We start from the raw sequence: 8,752 nt of genomic DNA, 5'->3' as shown, positions 1-8,752 counted from the left end.
TGCTGCGGCTCGCGCGCTGTTTATAATAAACTTGGCTGAGCGCGAGACAATAGCGAGGCGGTGGTCTGTCGTTTCCATGACAATGGCACCAGTGAGCGAGTGTGCACACGCCCCCCCCCCCCAAAAAAAACCCCACCCCTCCCTTCTCTCCTCCCCCCACTCACCCACTGCACCGCCCACGCGCTCGCAGGTGTCAGCAGAGCGAAATGATCGAGTCTAAAAACTACAGAAACATTTCTTATATCTTTATTTGTGTTATTCTGCTCAGGTCGATCCGCTCAGATGTGACTGAAAACGAGAGGCACGGTTTAACTGATCAGACTTTATATATATAAATCCATCAAAGTGCGTTTATTATTAATCAATCAATCACATTTTATAGCTGTGGTGCATATTCACAAATCACAATTTGCGTTTGACTTCTTCTGCCCTGAACCCTCGACTCGAGGAAAAAGTAGCAAAATGAAAGAGAACGGTGAGAATCAATGAGTTGAATCAGCCCATGGACTCTTCAGGTGAAGAAACTCATTTCTGTTTATTGTAGAATCTGTGTCTCCCTGTAATGAACCATATTACTTCACTTTGTTCCACTGTTTTTAAAGAAATGCAGAACGATGGTTCAAATCCAGGAGCTGAGAAACAAACAGGATCTGACATCGGTTTAAATTCGTCCGAGCCACGTCCCTTTTTTTTTTATCTCCTCATTAATTCACAGATGAACTGGTCGCAAGTAGACCTTTTGGGTTTAAATGTAGAATATTGGTTTGGAGTTAGATGAATAAATATCTGAAAGCAGTTTAATAATCTACTGAGATTAAAAGAGCTAACATCGATATGTAGTTACTGTGCTGGGTTTGTCCGGAGTTGGAGGCATGCGTAACAAAACTCACACTCAGGATATTTGTCCCAACTCTGTGCTCCTGGAGAAATCTAATGTGTCATCGGTTTGCACTGAGCTTCTACAACATCACCGTATCAGATACGGGCCTTCATTTACAGCCAAAACTGTATAATCCATCTATTAACTGGTGCGTAAAATGCTCCTTACGCGCAGGTGCAGGTTGAGTCCCAAACAGTTGCTGCGTCAGAGACAAGTGCAGCAGAGCCGCAGAAGTCTTTATGTGTCGGGAAAAGTCCAGATGTGACGGTGATTGTCGAGATTAAAAGCTTTGATTTGATTCCGATCACTTTTACGGAAGATGTCACCAGAGCGCGCGTCAGTTTGATGTATAGGACGAGAGAGGGAATTGGCTGCGGAGACGACCGCGACAGGATAACCGTAAACGCATTGACGCTCCATAAATTGGTTTAAGTTTATTGTTCGGTGTCATACAATGTGATAAGTCATATCCCACACGGCACACACACTCGCGCGCACAAACGCACACACAGTGTTTAACACCAACAGGCAGGCGCGCGCTCCATCCAAACCGTGGTGCCCTTTAAAACGTGACAAGCGTCTCAGCCCCTGTTCGTTGAAATTAACAGGCTTTTTATTAGCGGATACATTTCACCAAATAATATAATTCACGAAGAAACAAACAAAATTACGTTACGACGTGAAGCACGCGAGGAATTAATCGACTTAGGCTCGTGTGCGCGCTTATAAAACGCATAATAACGGAGACCAAAGTGTGCGCGCTCTTATCTCTGCTTTGACCAGAGGGTGCATGATGATGGAGCTTAATGACATTATAACACACATACACACGCACACGCACGCATACACGCAGACAGACACACACACGCGTAGTGCAGTATAAATGAGTATTATTGATATGGCTTGTGTGAAGTGTTTATTGTGTGGTCAGTTGTTTGGGGCGGTGCTCTTGTTTTTCAATCTGGTGCAGATGCTGGTAAATGAAACACGGGGCGTCATTATGACTCTAGTTCCAGCATATATCCAGAGTTAATGCTCCAAGTAAGAAACATCCTACTCTGCATAAGATTGAGGGATTCTGTTGCACCTGCCTCTCCAGAGACAATGACAAGTCCCAGCTCCTTTTACTGACACGTTATTATGAAGACTATGCACTTGTTATATCACAGTTGAGACCATTAGAAGAGCCAGATTACGGCGTTAGAGATTCTTCATCGTGGCATAAAACACTGTAAGTACCACATCAGACCTAACCCACTGTTTGTATTGTGTCATGTAAATAATGCTCGGCCCACGAGAGAGTAAAGGCTGCAGTTGTAGCAGTGAAACATTGAAAGTAGGAATTTTTTTTCTTCTCCTAAACTCAAAGAGTAAAAGTGGAAAAGGTGCCAAAAACCCAGTCATATCAATGTCACAGCAACACAACGGGCTAGATATTTAAATATACCATTCAGTTCTGTGTGATCGTGACCGCAGCCTGTTCTTTAACCCACTTTAAAATAAACACACATTTTATTTAAACCCTGCAGTGGGTCTGTGGCTCCCAGGCCGTGCCGGCTGTTGTGCGTCCTGCTCCAGTCTGGAGGGTTCAGAGGTGAGTTTACCAAGAAACTTAAACTGTTTCACAGTTAAACTCCGCGGCTCTGCCTCCCTCCAGAGAGAAAAAAGAGCATCAGCCAGGAGCGACCCTAGCTCTCCCGCTTTTCACGCATTTAAACCTTAATCCCTTCAAAGAGCAGAGAGCGCTCTCTTCCAGGCCGCTAATCCACCCTTTAGTGCTCCGCGCTGCGCTGCAGGGGGAGACTCTCTCCTCCGCTGCGGAGGCTTTAACTTTGGACTTTTACATTCATGGGCCGATGGGACGGAAACAGTAACGGGGAGCTTTGGCATTCATGACGTCTGAGTCAACAGAAGGGGGGACACAATGGTCCCCTAGAGGCTCCTGAGGGCCCCTGAGAGAGAGGGACCCCAACTATAGGGATTATAGGCCCATGTATGGAGCACTGGGGGAAAATCTAGCACTGTCAGTTTCTAGAGTTATGATTGAGATAACCTTAAAGGACCATTTCACATTTTATGAGTCTTTTATTGAAAAGCAGTCATGCAATATTAAATAATGAGGCTTTAATGTCAACAGGCGACAAAAGTAAACTGAGGGATTAGGAACATTGAGCAATTACCCACCAGTCTCCATATGAAGAATATTAATCTGTTGGTTTATCATGGTTTATCAAGGTAGATAGTGTTACAGGTGATATGATAAAACTCATTTCACTTGAATTTAGTATAGTTTTTAGTTTTCATTGATTAATACATTTAGGCTTCTTCAATCATGCTCCATTCAATTAATGAACCTATTTTCTATTATAATGAGATTTATTGGGGCAGACATTAAACTAAACGTTTTTCCTTAAGGAGCTGTTTTTCTGCTCTTAATGTCATTTTATTTTTCAAGAAGAAAACAATCAGCACTGAGCTTAACATTTAAATCCATTCATATTTATTTGTTCGCTTATTTCTAATATGATCTGTAGAGGAATCTCAATTCAATCCCCTGATTTTATTCCCTCTCGGCTCATGTTTTCCTTGTAACTGTTTTTGCTGCTCCACCTTTATTAAGCCCACGTTGGCCTCGAAGAATTTGTGAGCGTCGTGGCGCAGACTGGGCTCTGTGACGGATGGATGGATGGATGGTGTTGATGGAGAGGTGTATGTGGACAGAGACAGGGGGGATAAGGGATGAGTAAAGGATGTGGCAGCGGCGACACATGTGGTTTGAAGAAAAGCCACGCGGGAGGCCCAGCAGGCCGGGATCTGTCCCGGGACACGCGGTGGTGGTCTGAGGCTGTCAGTCAGTCAGAGAGAGAGGGAGGGAGAGAGAGAGGCTGCCTGCTCCATCCATCATGAGAGCGCACAGAAGAACATGTCCCGTGTGCCCAAAGACGTTTTCCTGCCTCTGGAGTCAGGCATGCTATTGATTCTCAGGTCTGGGCAGTGAGCTGTTCTTTGTGAAACACGCAGTTTAACGCCCTGATACATGCGGAGATGATTATTAAGAGTTAATTGAAGTCAGAGCCACATGACGCCAAACTGATTTTACATGGCATGGTAGGGGGGGAACAAATGGGGCAGAGGCTTAATGAGGAGGGTTTTGGTGAAGTAGAGACTAATATTTATAACGAATAAACTTCCACTGCAAAAAGGAGCACTGCAGTTTCAAAGTAGCTGCAAAATTGCCAACGACATACCCACATTTCTGTGTTTTAACTTGTGCGTAATTATGTAAAATAACAAATGTCATTATCTAGTGAAATAAAATCCGATTTTATGTAGATTATCCTGCAAATTATCCATGATTATATGACCCTTGTATCTTAATTATTATCAGTTGGCCACAAATTCACAGATGTAAATTCAAAATCTAAACGATTTGCCCTATTTGTTGGCGCTCCTGTGCGTCTTTTCTTCTGAATTTAATTGGACATCTTGTTGTTGTATATTGAATTATTGTGTCTATAGCCTTTCATTATAGATTGAACATTGAGGGAAGTGAGGGAAGAGTAGAAATCTGTAACAAGCGAGTCCATTAACGCTGATCTAGTTGGCACATTTGCGTATTTTGTTTGTGCGCAAAATACGCACTGGCTGATTGAATTATCTCGACACACAAAAGATCTTATTAGGCCTTGCTGCATTATAATATATCTGTACTCACGTGTCTGCAATTTAGAATAGTAGTTAAATATAATATTAAAGTCTTTCAACGGTTTAATGACAGTTTATGTTCTGGTTTTTGTATCTTGATTTTAATAGGATTTTTATGTTTCTCCTTTACAACCTCCATCCTGATCTGAGCTGACTGCAGGCCAGCTTCTCCACCTGCACCGTCACTGAAATGTGTCGTGTCATCGTCCCTCCACGAGCTGCTCTTTCCATCGCAGGTGGATTTGATCGCGCGTAAAATAAAATCAGAAATCACGGATCCTGCCGTTAACACCGGCCGGCGAGTCTCTGCAGCGGCGATGCGCATTTGATTTGCCCGATGACGGATGAGAGACGGTGCCGGAGGGTGGGAGGAGCAGGGAGGGAAGTAAAGGTGGTGGTGGTGCTCCCGCCCAGGGGAGGGGGTCCCGTCGGTGAGCCTGTCCCCGCATTTCAATGCCCAATTACCGGAATGTACCGTGACGCTCCGGCTCGAAACGAAGGCGCGTATTTAACCGTGTTAGAGACGGAGCCACAGCACCAGTGTGTTGCGGTGAAGCTCTGTCAGGTGGAGGCCTGGTGGTGATGCGCCTGTTTAAAATCACACTGCAGGGTCCTGACTGAGCCTGGAGCAAAATATAAAGAACTATATATAAACAGTGTATTTTACTTATTGGACTAAATTGATTTTCATGGATGTAATTTAGGATGAAGCTTATTATAATATAATAAAAGTGGTATTTATACCTGTTGAGACAAAGAAACACAAAGACAAACACCACAGGAACCTCAAGAACATGGATGGGAAACATGTGAATTCTTGCTCTTTTGTGCTTCATTATATTGTCATTGATCTCCAATTTTTAGATCTGCAGCAAAATGTTGGCCCTGATAACAAACGGGTGTGGGCCACTCCAGGTCATGATGTGGCCTTCATGTGGCTCGGACAATATGGATGGAGTTTAAAGTGGCCCACTTGTAAAATGGCAAATCCCCAAATAAACATGGGCCTATTTTGACAAACATGCGGTGATCTGGGCAAGGTGTAATCTGGATGAGAACCTAAAGTAGTGAATATGGACAAAAGAGCACAAAACTAATCCTGCCACCTTTGGCACCTTTTGCTTACTCGTGTCCCAGATGTGGCAAACAGGAGTCGACTACCCAAGTGCCATCATTCCATACGGGATGTGGGCCAAATCTGGGGCCAAAATGTGCTCATCATCATCATCATCATCATCATCATCATCATCACAGAGAATGATCAAAATATCCATCAACTATCTTTTAAAATATTGGAACAATAAATGTTGTAAACCTAAATAATGGCCCACAGACACAGGGACAGAATCATTATCAGCACTCGCATCCATCAGCCTGAAGTTTAGTCAAACATGCAGCCATTCATTTGAACCCATCAAATTACACTCAAACGAATTCGGGTACGCTCTAACATGAGGCGGCCGCGCGCTCAGCAGCCGGGCCGTGACGCAGAGCAGCTGCGGGTTATTCTCATGCTGCGTCCATCTCTCCACTGCGCCACCAGACCTGTATTATCCTAATGGACGACGGCATGTTACTTAAAAAAGAAGCTTTTTAGGATAAAAAAAACAGGTCCCGGGAGACCACGGTACACACACACACACACACACACACACGCACGCACACACGCACACGCACGCACACCACAGCTGGAGCGGTTGAGGGGATGGCCGCGCGCATGGAGAGCCTCTCCAAACACGCTAATTAGATCTGCAGCTCTGGCCCCGCGCTCTGAAAGCAGCCCTGCAGCGGCGGGGCGCGCGGAGCTGTGGAAAGTTAATTGAATTAAATTCCCTCTAAACTAATTAGGCTGCAATCTGCCACGCGAGCTGTCCCTGAGCAAGGTTCGAATTAGGCGGAATGGATTTGTTCCTTTTCTTTAAGAGAAAGGAGGACAGACTGGTGTGTGTGTGTTTTTTTTTTGGTGGGGTCCTTTATTCGTCTTTTATGCTAATTCTCCCAGGGGAGGGTTGGATTGTCACGTGATCACCTTGCGGTAACCGGACGGCATCCGGTGCTCCCCCCCCACAACTCCAGACATTAACGCATTAAAGGTCAGAGAATCTAGAACAAACACACACTGTGGTTATGAACCATTTTCAGACATGAACTCCGGAGAATGTCCTCATGATTAGGTGAGGACTCTCTCCAGAGTTTGCTTCTCTCACATGAACAACAGAGCAGCAGATTCTCTGTCAGTGTCTTCTGTGTGCTGGCACCACATTTCCATCCTGAGATATTTGTATTCTTTGTGGGGCTAGGCAGAGAAAGTCTCAAGGCTCTCACCAGTTTTCAGACATGAACTCTGCAGAATGTCCGCAAAATGTCTCCAGACATTCTCCAGAGTTTGTCTTTCACACAACACATTGGAGATTCTCAGATCACAGAAATGTTGGGAGTGTTCAGATGAGGGCCGGTGCAGCAGGCAGGATATAATATCTTCCTTCTGCTGCAGAGATCACATGTTTTTGTTTACAGCTCATCAATAGCTTGATCCTCGTAGGTGCCTTCTATGTGCACGACACTGCATTTTCATCCTGAGATATGTGTTCTCGAAGTTTTGCTTCTGCTGCATGTTAGAAACATCATCAACACACCCACTTGCTGGTGGTGAATCCTGCAGAGGATCTCCAGGTGTTTTCTCACATCGGCTCATTCGGACAGTCTCCTGAGTTTTTACAAGGAGGCTCCCTGACAGAGCCTCTCACTGGGACATTTACGTTTTCACATACAGCCCCTCCGAGAATGTGATGAGATTATCCGGAGTTCATTGCGTGTCTGAAAGCAGTTTTTTGTGCAGCCTGTGATAACTGTGCTGCTCCCACCGCAGCTGCAGGACTGAGGAGCATCTCCATCCTGCAGCTGAGTGCACTGAGGTAATGGAGGTGAAATCGATCGCTCTCCTGCGGGGGGGAGGACAAAGAGAGAAAGAGAGGGGAGTGAGGGAGAGGAGGGGGTGTTAGTGTAGGAGTATTGTGCAGAGGGACACGGATGAAAATCCCCCGTTAAGAGCTAGGGGACAGATATGATAATGGGAGAACCTCTGGTAGTCATTCATCATTCAGCACCTCCACCTGGCTGCATGCTGCACCTTTCTGCTGCACTCAGCTGCACAGCCATGGTGCTGAAATCAAACACACCCACACTTCTGCAACACACACACAACAGAGATCAGTGTTCAGGGGCCCTCAGCACTGTCAGCGGGTACGACTACAACCCCCCAGAGCTGCTGCATGTCAAATGGTTTTGATTTTAAAAAGTATTTTCCCATCACTTCACAGCTTTAGAGCCGTCACTGTAGAGAGGGAGATGGAGTGAGATGCACTGAAGGTCCCGTTCAGACTCAAACTGCCGATGTAATGATTCCGAGTCTGCACTTAAAACCTGTAGGCTACTGATGGGGCCCCGTATAGTTCTTGTAATTTGGTTCATTACGCTTTGTTTGGAGAATTTGCAGCAGTAAAGTGCAGCAGGGTGTTATTACCTCACCTTGTGGCCCCGTGCTGCAGAGGGCCCCTGGTCAAACCTGTCTAGTTGATATTGTGCTATAGTAAAATAAGTTTTAATCTAACTAAAATAACTGTTTGGTGAACCAGCATTCATTGCAATGATTGGGATCTAGAAGCGTTGGATCAGGCTCCTGCATGGACACGTCTAAATAACTTTACCTCTGCCAAGGAGGACATCTTTGTTTGTGTATGAACAAGATCACAAAAAAACTACTGAAAGGATTTTCATGAAACTTGTTGGAAGCATGCTGTATGGGTCAGGGAGGAAACAGTTCAATTTCTGTGCAGTTCACATTTTATTTTTCAGTTTAACATTTCAAAACAGTTTTGTAATAATTAATGGATCTTGATACAAAACATCAGGCATATTAAGAGGACTGCTATAGATGCACAGTCTCCACTTACTTTCAAGGGAACAAATTCATTGGTTTTAACAAATAAAGTATCGTACTCTACTTTAATACAGATGTTTTTGCACTAATGAAAATTGTACATGTACTCTTCTTCTTCCATGTGTCCCTTCCTCAGGTTTAACCCTCTCATTCATCATCAGCAGAAAATGGGAGAGAGAGAGACAGATGGACGGACAGAGACAGACAGAAGTGGGAGAAGGAAGGGC

The sequence above is a fragment of the Paralichthys olivaceus genome, chromosome 11 (assembly GCF_024713975.1).
Source record: "Paralichthys olivaceus isolate ysfri-2021 chromosome 11, ASM2471397v2, whole genome shotgun sequence".
Lineage (NCBI taxonomy): Eukaryota > Metazoa > Chordata > Actinopteri > Pleuronectiformes > Paralichthyidae > Paralichthys > Paralichthys olivaceus.
This window is presented reverse-complemented; position numbering follows the sequence as displayed.